Raw genomic sequence first — 17,376 nt, 5'->3', positions numbered from 1 at the left:
CCAACAGAGCAAGGTTATAATGCCTCCCAAACATTTAGACCAGCTACTTTACAGCAGAGACTATATGTGGAGGTGTCTCTATTTACATCAAAAATAAATATACTTCAAGGCTGGTCAAACAGGACAATGCACTTGAAATGCTCCATGTTCAAATCACTATAAGTAAAATCCAATACCACTTCCTTGCAAGCTATAGGTCCCCCTCTATGACCCAGAAAACCCATACCATGTATTTAAACTTATTAGAAATATTAACCTTCCAACCCAATACCATATTCATGGGTGACTTTAATTGCCCCACTATTAACTGGGAATCCTATTCAACATCAAATGTACATGCTCAGAGATTCCTGGATTTTGTAAACACAAACTCCCTGGACAAGATAGTCAATACACCAACCAGGGTTGCAACGATACTGGATCTGGTCCTCACTAATATGAGAGAGTGCTGCACACCCCCTACTGTAATGCCTTCCTTGGTAAGGTCAAACCACAAAATGGTCTCCTTTGAAGTAAAAATGAAACCTGGACCCCAGCTCAACCAGTAATATTCAGAAATTATTCTAAGGCTAACCTCCTGCTATTAGGTGAGAACCTGGCAAATTTCAAGCCCCTACAAACCATGAAAACACTTCTGCCTATGCAGAACTGTTCACAGAAACCCTGGACAAGCATGTTAATAGCTGCATAGAGGCAAGTGTACCCACCAGGAAGAAGTACGGAACTAACTCAAAAAACAAGCCACCCTGGTGGAATCACAAAATCATTTTGAGGTATAACAGGAGGAAGTAAATCATGGCAAAAACATGGAGCTGCAGCACACAGAAGGATAAAAGCATTCTCATCAAACTAAATGAACAACTCAGATGACAAATAAAGTCTACCAAAGCCAAATATGAGGTACGTTTGGCTTCCCAGACCAAGAACAATCACAAAGCATTCTTTAGCTATGTCTGCAACCTCAAAGGAAATCCACAATTGTGTGCAGAGCTCATTGTAAATGGAGCTCCCTGTACTGAGCCAGAAGATATAACAAAACTCCTGGCTGATAAACTCACCTCCAACTTTACTCCTCTCTCCCCCACAACCTTCCCTCAGGAAATATCATCAAATATAACTCCCCCTACTATCACTAGGGAACAAGTATTTAATGCTCTCTCTAAGACCAAGAACACTGCATCAATGGGCCTAGACAATATCCCAAGGTGCCTTCTAAATAGCACAAACATGACCTATCAGGGCCTCTGGAATTACTATTTAACTTTAGCCTCCAAACAGGCTTCATGCCTCATGAATGGAGAAAGGCAACAGTCATCCTTCTGCACAAAGGTGGGCCATCTACAGACCTTGGAAACTACAGACCCATAAGTCTCACTAGTCTTATATGTAAAGTCATGGAAAGAATTATCATGGAGATGTTCAAAAGAGATATAGTAAACCTCCAGACACTGGATCCTACCCAGTTTGCTTTCGTCATGGACAGATCATGCCTAGTCAACCTGGTGGACTTCTTTGAGAAGGTCACCAAAGCAATGGATGAGGGCAAAATCGTTCGCACTGACTACCTTGGCCTGGCCAAGGCATTTGATAGAATACCCCACTCAGGCATTGTTGACAAACTCAAGTGGTTAGGTACAAACCCGTATGTCACCTGGTGGATAGCCAACTGGGTCACAGACAGGACCCAAAAAGTTAGAATCAGGGAGTCCACCTCTACAAAGAGGCCAGTCAAAAGAGGAGTTCCTCAGGGATCAGTCCTTGGACTGCTTTTTTTTGGCATTTACTACTCAGAAGTCAAGGCCAATGTCAGTGGTCTCTGGCTAACTAAATTTGCAGATGAGTGAAAATTATGAGCTGTCATTCAATTTCACACTGACACAAATGTTCTCGAAGAGGGGCTGATACAGACAAATAACTGGTGTCAGAGCCATGGACTAAAACTAAATGCCAAGAAATGCATAATAGTATCCTTTGGGTAGTCATCCATCCCTTGTAACTATCACATTGACAACACATCCCTAAGAATTGACCCAGTAGTCAGGGAATTAGGGACACACATAGTAATCTAGCCTTTGCTCATCACTTGCCTATAGTGGTGAGGAAATCATTCTATATTGTGCACTTAAAAACAAAGGTATGGCATCTGAGTCCAAGGAAGACATTGTTCCACTGTATTCAGCATTCATCAGACCTATCATTGAGTACAATGTACTCTTTAGTATGTACCTAAGCAGACATATCCAACAAGAAGAGGGACATCCACAGACGTTCCTCACTAAAAGAATACAGGGCATAAGTAATATGTCCGATGTAGACTGCCTTAAGGCCCTATCCCTGTATTCTGTGTCCTACAGGCTTTTGAGGGGAGATCTATGCCTGCCATACAGGGCATTGTCAAACCCCACTCTAATGGACCTCCTGCATATCCACAAAACAAACAGTGCCAGAATTACCCATTCTAAACACTTAAACCTTGCCTGTGATATAAATAGGACCTGCTGGAGAGATAGTTATGTATCTCAGAAACAACCCCTTCTATGGAGCAGGCTCCCCAGCCTTGTGAAGCAGAGTTCCTCCCTAACCTAATTCAAGTGCAGCTTGGACAATTGGACGGGAAACTGGAAATTCATCCATGGTTTGGCACCTATATCTCTAATGCAAACATGTAACCTGTAGATGGTTCATCTCCCAGCAGATGGTTACACTTATCGAGGGTATCAGAATTTGTCAAAGATTTGGGATGCATGACTAGGCTTAAAAAGGCCCTTGTGGTCGTTAGCCTAGTAAACACCTATGAATCTATGTGTAGAAAAGTCCTATCATTCTGAAATGAATCCAAATGCAGGAATGATTGAAAAATCCCAGGGCAACATTGTGTGACCCCACTTCTGAAAAACAGATCTTTTCCCAGCTAATGCAATTCTCCTAGAAGCTCATCAAGATTTGGACCTTTCTTGATTTTAAAGTGTGAATGAATAACAATGCTAACTCCAATTCTGCCACTACTGTAAAGGTAAGTCATGTCATTAAAGAATATATCTTTCTAGCTTTGAAGCAGTGAAGATTGTTCCATTGTCATCACAGAGGGCAGTCATAGTATCTCATTCAGAACATCAAAACAAAACTTGCAACTAGCTAGTTCTAAGACATTATTAAAGGAATTACAAGTTCATTAGTGTTATACAACGTGTTCCTTCTGAAGTCTAAAGCAAACTTTTTTGTGCTCTAGAACTTGATGTTTTTCTGTTGAGGATGCTTGTTTCTTATTTCTCACTAGCACTAATCATGCCTTATGCCAGTTTTGATTTTGATGGATAGTAAATTGATTCAACTGTGAGACACTCCTGCAGTGGCATTACTCCTGTTACCTATGACAACACTGATCTTAAAGGGCAGATTTTGCAAATACATTCTGGGAGGCCGTAAGTGTACCTCACAGAAAATGGCCTTGGATATCCTTCTTTTCTCCTAAGGTTTGGTTTTAGAAGTTGTCATAATTCTCTTATGTCTTATTCATTATCTCAAATATGCAACAAAATTTGCATTCTGATTTGATTGCAAAAAAAAAAAAAACTTGATTTGTCATTGAGACCTCAAACCCTGTACATAACAGAAGAGAAGAACCATTAAAGTGCCTCAAATTTTTCTTATCCATATGTGAAACAGTTATATGGAGTATAAAACAGTTGGACACTGTGTCTTAAACTACTCCCATATTTTACAGGTGTGCCTACAATGAGTTGCTGATAATATATGTAGAGTGTGCAGTGAGTTTTAGTTTGAGCCTGTTACCTGTCTGATGTTTGAGCCTGTTACCTGTCTGATTTAATTCTGATAAACACTTCTTAGCACGACCCAACAGCATCTCTCCTTTTTTGGTTTCTATTAAATGTACATGATTATCTGCAGGAGATTTCTCCAGCCTGGAATTATGTAGTAGTCCTGCACTGCCCAAATATCAGACAGATTAGTTTTTGATTACTTTTTCACTGTGTACTGAAAATAGTTAGCATTTATGACTGCAGAATTTCTCCCATTGCATGAACTATATACTGATGATAGTTTCTGTAACCTATCTTGGCCAGATTATCATGTTCCTAATTTGCCAGAACAGCAGCTTTTTATATACTACATATGTTTATTAATTTAGTTTGAAAACAGTAGAAATAACAATAACTATTGTCTTCAACCAGGCACAGTCTATGCATTACTCACCCTTTGTGCTTTTTTGCTTACCTGTTATCATTAAGTAGCATTCTTATTCAGAGTTAACCTCCACAACCCTGACTAACAGTTTCTAATACCCATCTCATAAAGTGACAATTTTATAAGGTAGTTAAATGTTATTCTGTTATTCTTTTCTCTTTATTCTGTGTCTCTTTGTACATAAATATCCATGAATGTTTAATTGTACCCCATTTTGTTGAATAAGGATTAACACAGCTACTTATTTTTATTAATCTAATTCCCAATGACTCTAGTCAAAAACAATTTTATATATATATATATATATATATATATATATATATATATATATATATATATAGATAGATATAGATAGATATATGTATATGTACATACATACGCACTTTTTGTGTGCTATATATAATTGTGTTCATGATTATGTGGTTAAAGTTGTTCCTCAAACCCATTACCCTACCCTTCCTCCATTATTTTGTCTTGCTTTTCCTCCAGTCTTGTTTTACTTTATTACTAACTCCATCCTTCTTCAAGACATGCTCCCTTCATTATATCAGGCTTTCCCCCATTACGCTGACAAAATATCACAGGTGACAATAATGCCTCCCCTGGCATAACTATTGATTTTGCAGTGTGGTTTCATCTGCTTCACTTCCAGGAACATTGTTGGAATATTTTTGGTACTGTGCCCACCAATTTCTCCTTATAAATCTTTGAGGAGTCTCTCATTGAATAGACAGTTCAAAACTATCTCCTTCTACAGCACCACCACTAAATACATATACACACATTCTAAAATAAAAAAAGCTTGAAGGAAAACACAAGCTCAACCTTAATAAAAATAAAAATACAGCATTCAGCAGTAAGCGCTTTTGTCTCTGAACATAACACTTCATCAGACTGTAAAAATGCTTAAAAATACAACCTTTGAAATAGTGATTCAATTAATCACATGACTAGTAAATTAATGCTTAATACCTTCCCATTTAAGGAAATATACAAAGGTTTCCCTGTCATCAAGATCTGGTGGGGGGCAAGCATCCAACCTTACTTGCCATGAATACACTAGCCACCCAAATTCATCTTCAGCATTGAACATACTATTAAAATGTTTAATTTCCCCCAGTACTAAAAATTTAAAATCTAGCTTACAAAACCTAACTTTATAATGCCTGTCAAGTGCATTTTTTTCATCCTTAATCATTACAGTATAATTATGTTCATACATCCTCTTGTAGAACTCCCTGTTAGTACGTCCCACATAAAATGAATTACAGGAAGAACAAATTACTTGTTTAATAATTTTATTTTAGTTCATTAGTCTGGTTCTTGTTTTACTGCGGTGGTGGTGCTGCGGTAGCATTGTCGCCTCACAGTTAGACGTTGCCCGTTCGATTCTCAGTTAGAGCGTTCTTCTGTGTGGCGACATGAGTGAATGGGTATTACTTCATTGAAGGTTGTGCATTAGGCCCGGCAAGCCAGTATGTAAAAATCTACTGCCAATCATTAGTGGACCGGAGTTCTGCTGTGGCGACCCCTAACCGGGAAAAGCCGAAAGACACAAACAAACAAGTCTGGTTCTTGTTTTATTCTGATACATATACATATTCTACATTCAACTGCTTGACCTAGCTGCTAAGATAAACAATTATATTTCTGTGTTATACTTTGCAGTACCAAGAAAACATCTGTATATTCTCTTATTTTGTGTCCTTTTCTGTCTTCTTCTTTCAGCTTTTCCCAGTTAGGGGTCGCCACAGCGGATCATCTGTCCGCTCATGATTGGTAGTGGAATTGTACAGTGACAACTTGCCAGCCCGGCACCCAACCTTCCACAGAAGGCTCACACACACACACACACACACACACACACACACACACACACACACACACACACACACACACACACTCACACCTAGGGCCAATTTAGAGTGTCCAATCCACCTACTGCATGACTTTGGGATGAAACCGGAGCACCCGGAGGAAACCCTCGCGACCACAGGGAGGATAGGCAGACTCTGCACAGAAGGTACCCCAGCTGAGAATCAAACCAGAGAACCTTTTGTTGTGAGGAGGCAACGCTAACCACTGCACCACCATGGCCGCCCCATTTTCTGTCCTTTTGTGTGCCGGCCTTTAAGCATTTTAACTGTGAAGCTTCATATTATTTGGAGCAGTATCTCTTCCCTTCTCTGTCTCTCCCTCCCACTGTCTCTCTTCTTTTCTCTTCCTTTGCCTAATCTAAAGCCCATTCTGACTAAGTAAGCACTGTTGGTTAGAATGTTAGCAAAACAAAAATCCTATAGTTTAGAGCAAACTGGCTAGTTGCTGACTCTCTAGGTGGGGATTGTTTTCTTCACCCTCATCAGTTGCTTGCAGTCTCCTGTTGAGATCCCTCATTTCAAACTCCCTCCTGGTGACCACTCCTGTCCTCTCTAAGATATTATATTGCCCTTCTTGTCCGCCTTGCAGTTGTTTTCACAGAGAGTCATCACATCTGACATAAAGCACTCTAAAATACCTGAATTTTATCCAGCTTCTTGTCTGTTGTTTCTCTTTAGTTTCCAATCATTTCCTACTATAGTATTCTTACACAAGTATTCCCTTCTGCTGAATATTGCCTTAAGTGAATTTCAGATTAGTTAAAAAAATAAACACAACAGATCTGGACCCATTCATCTAAGCTACCTTTTTTTTTTGATGAAACTTATTAACAGTATAAAGAGAAGTGTGTTTCTTAAACTAAATCCTTTATATTTAACAGAGCGCTGTAATCTAATTCTGTTTATGAGATTTTCAATTCATTCATATTAATGGAGCATATGGTGACAGATTACACATCAGCCTTTTATACAGTAATGCTCAGCAGAAATAAAAATGAAAACAATAATGGTACCAGCTTCATATCATTCCAGGCAGTTATTTTTGGAATAAAGTCTTTACTCAAAAAAAAAAACTGCACTTCTACTGAATACCATACATGATTTTATATATACATGCATACACACACACACACACACACACACACACACACACACACACACACATATATATATATATATATATATACATATATATATATATGTATATATATATGTCTATCTGACTACGCCGACAAGTCAGAACGCCGACAGCGAACACCGACGCCAGAAGATCGAAACGGAGAAGACCGACGGATCAAAACCCGACGCTGAGAACATCGACATGGGAAAAGGCTGTGTATGTATGTAGTGACGGACGTTAGGGTAAGTGTGCGACTGTGATAGTTTGTGGGTTAGGGCGGGTTAAGTGAGTTAGGGTTAGGGGCTAGGTAAGTGTGCGACTGTGATAGTTTGTGGGTTAGCGGGCGGTTAAGTGAGTTAGGGTTAGGCAGCGGCTAGGTAAGTGTGCGACTGTGATAGTTTGTGGGTTAGGGGCGGTTAAGTGAGTTAGGGGGCTAGGCGGTGCGGCAAGCGTGCGTCAGGGTTAGCGAAGTAGTTAGGGCGGGAGTTAGTTAGGTTAGTTGAAGATAGTGCGGACCTTAGGGTTAGGTTTGGGTTAGTTTGGTTGTAGGTAGTGTATGGTATGAGGTTTAGTGTTGGTTAAGGATTTTGTGTGCTGTGTGTTGTGTGTGTGCTTTTGGACCGGGATTTGTTTTGTTTGTCTCGGGATTATGGTGTGTTGGGCATGTGAGGTTTCGTGTTTGTGAAATGTCGGTTATGTGGTGTCGGTGATTTTGTTGTCGGCGTTTTGACATGTCGACGTAGTAAGATAGATCCATATATATATATATATATATATATACACACACACACACACACACACACACATATATATATATATATATATATATATATATATAATGTGTGTATACATATATATGTATATATATATATATATATATATATATATATATATATATATATATATATGTTTACCTGATAACACCGTCATGCCAAAACAATGACAACGAAATAACCAACACGAAAAAATCGAAAAAAAAGTTCAAAAACACGAAACTTCACATGCCCAACAAACCAAAATCCTGACAATCAACAAAACAAATACCTTTCACGAAAAACACACACACAACACAAGCACACCAAAGATCTTACAAATCTACACCAAGCCTTACATACACAGCTATCTATGCACTAACCTTAACCCAAACCCTAACCCTAAGGTCCATCACTATCACACACTTACCTTACCTGCACCCTAACCCTAACTCACTTAACCCGCCCCTAAACCTAAACTCCATCACTATCGCACACTTACCTGACCCACACCCTACCCTAATGTCCATCACTATCACACACTTACCTTACCCACACCCTGACCCTAACGTCCGTCCCTATCACACACGTACCTTAACATGTCAGTGTTCTCAGCATCGGGATTCTCAACTGTCGGTCTTCTCTGTTGTCGATCTTCAGGTGTCAGTGTTCTCGTTGTCGGCGATCTGCGATTTTGGCGTTTTCAGGTAGACCTATATATATATATATATATATATATATATATATGTGTGTGTGTGTGTGTGTGTGTGTGTGTGTGTGTGTGTGTGTGTGTGTGTGTGTATGCATGCATATGTGTATGTATAAGGAGTCATGTGATCATAGCAAATTTAATTAGAACATTTGCATTGAAATGGTTATCATAGAAATTGTCCAACAGTGGGGAAAGAAACTTTGTTTTAATACTTATTGCTATGGTGACCTCTGAGTAATTAGAGATGCATAAAAATAATAATGGGACCAGCAACTCATGCAGCAATCAATTCTTTAATTTAAGTGCAGAAGCACATACAAGAGTGGAAAAACAGACCGGTTTCGGCTATAACATTAGTTAGCCTTCCTCATTGTAGTTAAAACCAAAAAACCAAACACTCTTTATATATATATCTCAACAAAACATGTGACCTTTCAAAATTGTTCACTTAAACCAGGTGTGAATAAGCCTCCTAATTTAATTATCCACTTTTTTCTTTTTTGTTTAATATATCATGCCAACCAATTTTGTTGTTCTTTGGTCCACTAATTTTGTCAATTATTGTAAAACTGAAGGATGCTTTAGCATGTGTTAAGCAATGTTTGTATAGGGCATTCGTGATTTTATGATTTTTAACTTCACTAAGATGTTCTGACATCCTGATTCTTAGTGGTCTAGCGGTCTGTCCTACATAAAAAGCAGAACATTGACAACTGACTAGATAAATAACCCAATCGGTATTGCAGTTGCAAAAAAGGGTATATCAAAGACCTGAGATGTGTTTTTGCTACTAAAAGTCCTAGTTTTAAGAATTTGGGGACAATGGATACAATGTCCACAAGGGTGACAACCTATTAGAGGTCCACCTGAGAGGGTAGTCTGTAACTGTGGAGTATCCCTGAGGTGTCCTTTTTTATAATGGTTAAGGATGGAACCCAAATTCCTCCCTTTTCTGAAAGAGAAATGCCATCTATCCCCTAACATTTCACCTATAGTAGCATCAGCCAACAATATATTCCAGTGGTGTTGCACATGTTCCATCAGAGCACCTGTATTCCTACCATAAGTCACCACAAACCGGGGCGGTGACTTGCTGTCATAATTTTTGTGTTTATAAAGGAGAAGGCTATCCCATGTCATATTATCAACCTTATTCTGGGCTTGTTAGACGTCCCCCATTTTATACCGTCTGTCCCTAAATCTGGACCTCAATTCATCCCTATAGTATTTGTGCTTGGCTGGCTCAGAACAAATCCGTTTTACCCTCATAAACCCTGATTTAGGAATGTTCCTACAAATATGGGGTGGATGATAGCTGGTGGCCTGGAGCAGAGAGTTGTATTAGGGGAATTTCCGATACACTTCAGTAACTAAAGTGTGATCAGGAACTCTTGATACCAAAACATCCAAAAATGTGATTTTATCCCTATGGTGACTCAACGTAAAATGAATTCCCCATTTGTTCTCATTCAAGTAACTAACAAATTCTTGGAGATATTCAACATCTGATCTCCAGACCAACCAACAATCATCCAGATATCTTTTCCAGATATCCATCTCACCCATGAGCAAATTATAGGAGTCATTGTAAATAAGCTGTTCTTTGATATATGCCATAAACAAATCTGCATATACTGGCGCAAATGATGCCCCCATAGCAGTACCCTGAACTTGTAGGAAACATTTATTTTGATAAAAAATAATGTTCTTTGTTAATACATATTCCGCAAGAACAAGCAATAATGTGGTGAAACCAGGAGGGTAAAGCCCAGATTTGTAGAGCCAAAATTCAAGGGCATCTATACCAGCCCAATGGGGGATGTTAGTATAGAAGGCTGTCAAATCCAATGTACATAATAACCAATCGGGTTCAAGTTGTGTTTTCGAAATCACTTTAAGAAACTTGATGGTATCCCTGATTCTAGCCCGTACCCATTTCAATAATGGTTTGAGGTATTTTGTAAGGAACTGTGATAAGGGTTCAGTCAATGAGCCCCTCCCAGAGACAATAGATCTCCCTAGTGGATTGGTAGCGTCTTTATGGATTTTAGGCAAAAAATATATATATTGTCAACTGGGATCAGAGATAGTTAAATGTTGCTTTGTGGTTTTGTTAATGATACCTTCCTCTATGGCTGACTCAAGAAACTCATCAATCTGTTTCTTGAAATAAGAGGTGGGGTCAATGTGTATGTATGTATAGTAGCAAGCATCCGAAAGTTGTCTCATAGCCTCTTCATCATACCATGTTCAGTCCTGGACCAACACAGCCCCACCCTTATCAGTCCCTAGGATAACCAGTTCATGATTATTGGCTAATTTTGAAATACACTCCATTTCAGTCTTAGAAATGTTATTCGGCTTGGGTGCGAACTCACTGGAGAGAAAATGTAGATCTTTAAGAATCATATTCTGGAACATGAGAACATTGTGGTTCATGGGTGGTGTAAACCCGGACTTATAGTTTCTAATATCATCTGACATCCAATTCTCTGTCCCAAAAAAATATTTTTAGATTAAGGTTTCTACAAAATATTAATACATCATTAACAAACGCATCCTCAGGGACAAAGAATCCTGGTATAAAAGACAACCCTTTATTTAGTATACCAATTTCAACAGGAGAGAGGTTATGAGATGAGATATTAAAAACATTATTTATTTCTTTGCAAACATTTGTATTAGATCCTCCATGTTGGTTACTGCTCCAATGTTTCCTGCCCCCTTCCTCCTGGGTCTAAACCCAAAGGCCATTGTAGTTCCTCTTTTTCTGTGCCGGTGAACCAGTGTTACCCACAATTTCCCCCTCCAAACCAGAGGATTCTTCACCCAAGGTATCCATACTGGACATTGATCCCTTTTTTAGTATGGATCTCGGCCACTTTAGAGATGCAACAATATGTGGGACAAACATTGTAAGATAACCCAACAGTCATCAACAAATTGTGTGTGCCACTGAATCAGGCTCAGTGAGATGAAAGTCAAAACTTGGCTCGACAATACACAGTAAAGATTAGGCATTTATACATATCTATATATCTTGCTATCTGTCTATCTTTCATTCTATCATTATAGATATAAAGTTTCTATCTATTCTGTCCCTCATATCTTTGTTGGCTTTAGATTGCATTTTGTACCTTTGTGGCGTTATTACTGGATTTTGGCAATCTTCGGTATTGAGATGGGCGTTTTGCCATGATCATTTTTCCTAGATGTTTCCCTTAATGTTACTAATCCCCTTGAATAGATCATGCTCAATTTTACCTAGATGTTTCTCTTAGTATTCTAATCCCCTTGAATAGGTCTCTTCCCATTTTTTTGTTTTCTTCTTTTCTTTGCCTTGCTTAATTAAATATGACTCATTTTTTTCTTTTTCATTCACTGAAATTCTCTGTTCATTTTGACATATTTATTTCTCTCACCATTGCCTTTTGCTCCACTTCTTTCTTCATCCACATCTAAAGTCTCTACAAGCAACCATTTTTGCCCATTTATCTTATTTTTGTTGGCAACCTGGCCATTGGGGATGCACAAGCCAGTGCATTTCTTTGTGCTGGTCCCAAGCATGGATAAATGGGGAGGGTTGTATCAGGAAGGGCATCCAGTGTAAAACCTCTGCTAAATTACTTATGCGGAGAACATTTCATATTTCCATACCTGATCGTTCGTGGCCCGGGTTAAATATTACCGCCACCAGTACTGTTAGCCAACAGGGTGCTGGCAGAAATTGGGCTACTGTTGGCCCAAGGAGAAGACGAGGGGGAAGGCATGCCCAAAGGCAGGAAGAGAGGAGGAAGGTTAGGAGTGTAGTAGTGAGGGTAGGAACTTTGAATGTTGGCAGTATGACTGGTATAGGGAGAGAGCTAGCTGATACAATGGAGAGAAGGAAGGTTGATATATTGTGCATGCAAGAAACCAGATGGAAGGGAAGTAAGGCCAAGTGTATAGGAGGCGGGTTCAAATTATTCTATCATGGTGTAGATGGCAGGAGAAATGGGGTAAAGCTTATCCTAAAGGAACAGTATACCAAGAGTGTTTTTTGAGGTGAAGACAGTGTCTGATAGAGTGATGTTTATGAAGTTTGAAATTTATGGTGTAATGATGAATGTTGTTAGTGCATATGCTCCACAAGTTGGGTGTGCGGTGGATGAGAAAGAGAAATTTTGGAGTGAGTTGGATGAAGTGGTGGTGAGTTTACCCAAGGGTGACAGACTAGTGATTGGAGCAGACTTCAATGGGCCTGTTGGTGAAGTGAACAGAAGGGATGAGGAAGTGATGGGTAGGTATGGTGTTAAGGAGAGGAATGCAGAAGGTCAGATGATTGTGGACTTTACGAAAAGGATGGACATGGCTGTGGTGAATACATATTTTAAGAAGAGGGAGGATCACAGGGTGACATACAAGAGTGGAGGAAGATCCACACAGGTGGATTATTTCCTATGTAGGAGAGTTAGTCTGATTGGAGACAGTAAAGTGGTGGCAGGGGAAAGTGTAGTTAAGCAGCATAGAATGGTGGTCTGTAGGATGATGTTGGTGATCAAGAACAAGAGGAGGAGTGTGAAAGCAGTGCCAAGGATTAAATGGTGGAAATTAAAAAAAGGGTGATTGTGAGGTGGAGTTCGGGGAAGAGTGAAGACAGGCACTGGGAGGCAGTGAAGATTTACCAAATAGCTAGGTAGCTACAGCAGAGCTAGTAAGGGAGACTGCTAGAAAGGTGCTTGGTGTGACATCTGGACAGAGGAAGGAGGACAAGGAAACCTGGTGGTGGAATGAGGAAGTACAGGATAGTATACAGAGGAAGAGGCTGGTGAAGAAGAAGTGGGATTGTCAAAGAGATGAATAAAGTAGACATGAGTATATGGAGATGAGGCGCATGGCAAAGAGAGAGGTGGCGAAGGCTAAGAATAAGGCATATGGAGAGTTGTATGAGAGCTTGGACACTAAAGAGGGAGAAAAGGACCTTTACCGATTGGCTAGACAGAGGGACAGAGCTGGGAAAGATGTGCAGCAGGTAAGGGTGATAAAGGATAGTGAGGGAAACACACTCATAAGTGAGGAGAATGTGTTGAGTAGATGGAAAGAGTACTTTGAGGGGCTGATGAATGAAGAGAATGAGAGAGAGAGAGAAGGTTGGATGATGTGGGGATAGTGAATCAGGAAGTGAAACAGATTAGCAAGGAGGAACTAAGGACAGCTATGAAGGGGATAAAGAATGGAAAAGCTGTTGGCCCAGATGACATACCAGTGGAAGCATGGAGGTGCATAGCAGAAATGGCAGTGGAATTTTTAACTAGATTATTTAATGAAATTTTGGAAAGTCAGAGGATGCCTGAGGAGTGGAGACAAAGCGTTTTGGTACCTATCTTTAAGAATAAGGGTGATGTGCAGAGCTACAGTAACAACAGAGGGATAAAATTGATCAGTCACAGCTTGAAGTTATGGAAAAGAGTACTGGAAGCCTAGGTTAAGAAGGGAGGTGATGATTAGTGATCAGCAGTATGGTTTCATGCCAGGAAAGAGCACTATAGATGCAGTGTTTGCTCTGAGAGTGTTGTTGGAGAAATACAGAGAAGGTCAGAAGGAGTTGTATTGTGTCTTTGTGGACCTAGAGAAAGCATATGACAGGGTGCATAGAGAGGAGTTGTGGTATTGTATGAGGAAGTCGGGAGTGTCAGAGAGGTATGTAAGAGTGGTACAGGATATGTACGAGGGTAGTGTGACATTGGTGAGGACTGCGGTGGGAGTGACAGATACGTTTAAGTTGGAGGTGGGATTACATCAAGGATCAGCTCTGAGCCCCTTCTTATTTGCAGTTGTGATGGACAGGTTGACAAAAGAGATCAGACAGGAGGCCCCGTGGACTATGATGTTTGCAGATGACATTGTGATATGTAGTGAGAGTAGGGACCAGGTTGAGGAGACCCTGGGGAGGTGGAGATATGCTTTAGAGAGGAGAGGAATGAAGGTCAGGAGGGCTAAAACAGAATATATGTATGTAAATGAGAGGGAGGGTAGAGGAATGGTGAGGATGCAGGGAGTAGAGTTGGTAAAGTTGGATGAGTTTAAGTACTTGGGATCAACAGGTCTGAGTAATGGTGAGTGTGGAAGAGAGGTAAAAAAGAGAGTACAGGCAGGGTGGAATGGGTGGAGAAGAGTGTCAGGAGTGATTTGTGACAGATGGGTACCAGTAAGAGTGAAAGGGAAGGTCTACAAGAGGGTAGTGAGACCAGCTATGTTACATGGGTCGGAGATGGCGGCATTGACAAAAAGGCAGGAGTCAGAGTTGGATGTGGTAGAGTTAAAGATGTTTAGATTTACACTGGGTGTGACTAGGATAGACAGGATTAAGAATTAGTATATTAGAGGGTCATCTCACTTTGGACAGTTTGGAGACAAAGCAAGAGAGGCAAGATTGTGTTGGTTTGGACATGTGCTGAGGAGGGATGCTGGGTATATTGGGAAAAGGATGCTAAGGATGGAGCTGCCTAAGATAAGGTTTATGGATGCGGTGAGAGAGAACATGCAGGCAGTTGGTATGAAAGAGCATGATGCAGAGGACAGGAAGAAATGGAAACAGATGATCTGCTGTGGCGACCCCTAACAGGAACAGCCGAAAGAAGATGATGAGATGATGATCTTATTTTTGTTGATAATATTTTTAATCCACCTTCTGGGCAATATAAACTTCTGTACATAATTGTTTGGGCAATCTATCCACCAGGAATAATCCCTTAAATCTATCACTAATCTCTGCTATAGATTTACTTAGAATATTGTTGAACTCACATCTCATTGCTGTAGACACCTTTCTTGTTTTCTTTAATTCAGTTCTAAATTTTACCATAAGAAGCTGGTAGTCTGAGTCAGAGTCAGCTCCAGTTACAATTTAAGCTAATTGTAAAGAACTGTTTCATCTCTGATTGCAAAGTATATTGTCAGTCTGGTGTGAGTTTGTGTTCAATTCAACATGCCTTTTGTAATGAGTGTGCCTGTTGTATTCCTATCCGTATGCATTTTTGTTAGGCGTTTTTGCTTTATCCAACATTACAGCAAAAGGCAGTAGGTGAATCGGTGTTTCTTAAAACTGATTGTGTCTAAATGTGTGTGAATGTGTGTGACTGCGTGTGTATTTGAATGTGTGTGACTGTGTGTGATGTGTGTGTGTGTGTGTGTGTGTGTGTGTGTGTGTGTGTGTGTGTGTGTGTGTGTGTGTGTGTGTGTGTGTGTGTGTGTGTGTGTGAGTATCTGAATGTTTTTAGTCTCCAACCCAGGATTAATTTCTCTACTTTTCATCTACAGAATGTTAGGACAGACTCCTCATTCCCAACTACTTTGAAATGGATTAAGTTAGTACTTAACTGATTCAGTCATTTAGGCAAAAAACGGTTATATCCCTTCATTCTGTTGCCTGAACAACACTGTCAAACAAGTGGACTAATTCATCATATTCATTAAATTCTGCCATGTATGTGTGCATCACACATGTCCAAAGTGAGCAGGAGGAGTTTCTTAGTGAGGTTACATCACTCTGCAGCATTCAAAAACTTAGCAGAAAGTTTTCATCAGCTTCCCATTAAATTAGGATTAGAGGAGATGTCAGATGTCTCAGAACTCTAAAAGGAAGATGGAAATAGGCAATGTTTGGGTGGTGTGTGCAGGCCACCTTAATTGTTAAATAAAACATACATTAAACTGGTGTACAGCATATTCATGTGAAATAAGTGTATTTATTGACTGAAAGTTCACTCCGGTCTCTTTTTCTTGAATGCTGCTTGGATGATATACTGAATGATAATGCATCATGTTTGATTTTTTTTTCTATATTACTTGTGCTATCAGTGATTTTAGGGTCATACTTGAAGCTGAGTTAAGGATAGGACAATTTTTTTAGACTGGATTAAGGTATCATCGTTCACTTTGACATTATTGATAAGTTTATGATTAGTGTTACATGTACATTTAGAATTATATTTGAGGTAGGGGATACTCTTTGTGGTACTGTGCCCTATATGTACATGTGGAGGACTTTAATATGCTTTATTGTGCTTTGTGCATTTTCATTGTAATTTTACTTAGCCAAACTCATTTTCTGAATGTTAGATGTTTAGTGTCTGGTGACATTCAGGTTCAAGTTTAAGTCTTCTAACCTAAGCATTAATAAAATGCAAAGAATTAGCTGGAAAAACCAAAAGAATGATCAAACAGCCAATCAGCTAGGTTGCATCAATCTGGTTGTAGAGACATATATGAGTGAGCACATGAAACTGTTGAGCAATGAGATAGATTTAATCCAGGTAAGAGAGTCAACAAACAAGGCCCCTGGTGCGCAAACTATTGAGCCCCTGTAGTACCAAGGTGGACTGTGGAAACAACAAGCATTCCTGGTAAATATTAAAGATAGTGTTCCCAGACTGTTACCAGCTGGGAAGTTTAAGGTAAAGGGCACCAAAGTAATGTCAAGTCTACATAAAGAAAGGCAAAGGCTTTATAAGCAGTGCAAGACCTTTGAGCAGCGACTGCAGACTTTGCAGTACTGGTATAATAAGATGGTGTCTAGGCACCCCCGATAGAAGTCATACATCTGAAGTCAGTACTGGTGGTGATTAGTCAAGCTCAGTGCATACTAGCCATGAGCATAGGGCACTGTAGTAATCCAAATATAATAAGAGCAAAGCATGCACCAATGTAGGCAAATCCGTGGGTGGAATA

Source organism: Protopterus annectens, chromosome 6.part0, assembly GCF_019279795.1.
Source record: "Protopterus annectens isolate FY-2018-M chromosome 6.part0, PAN1.0, whole genome shotgun sequence".
Classification (NCBI taxonomy): Eukaryota; Metazoa; Chordata; order Ceratodontiformes; family Protopteridae; genus Protopterus; species Protopterus annectens.
This window is presented reverse-complemented; position numbering follows the sequence as displayed.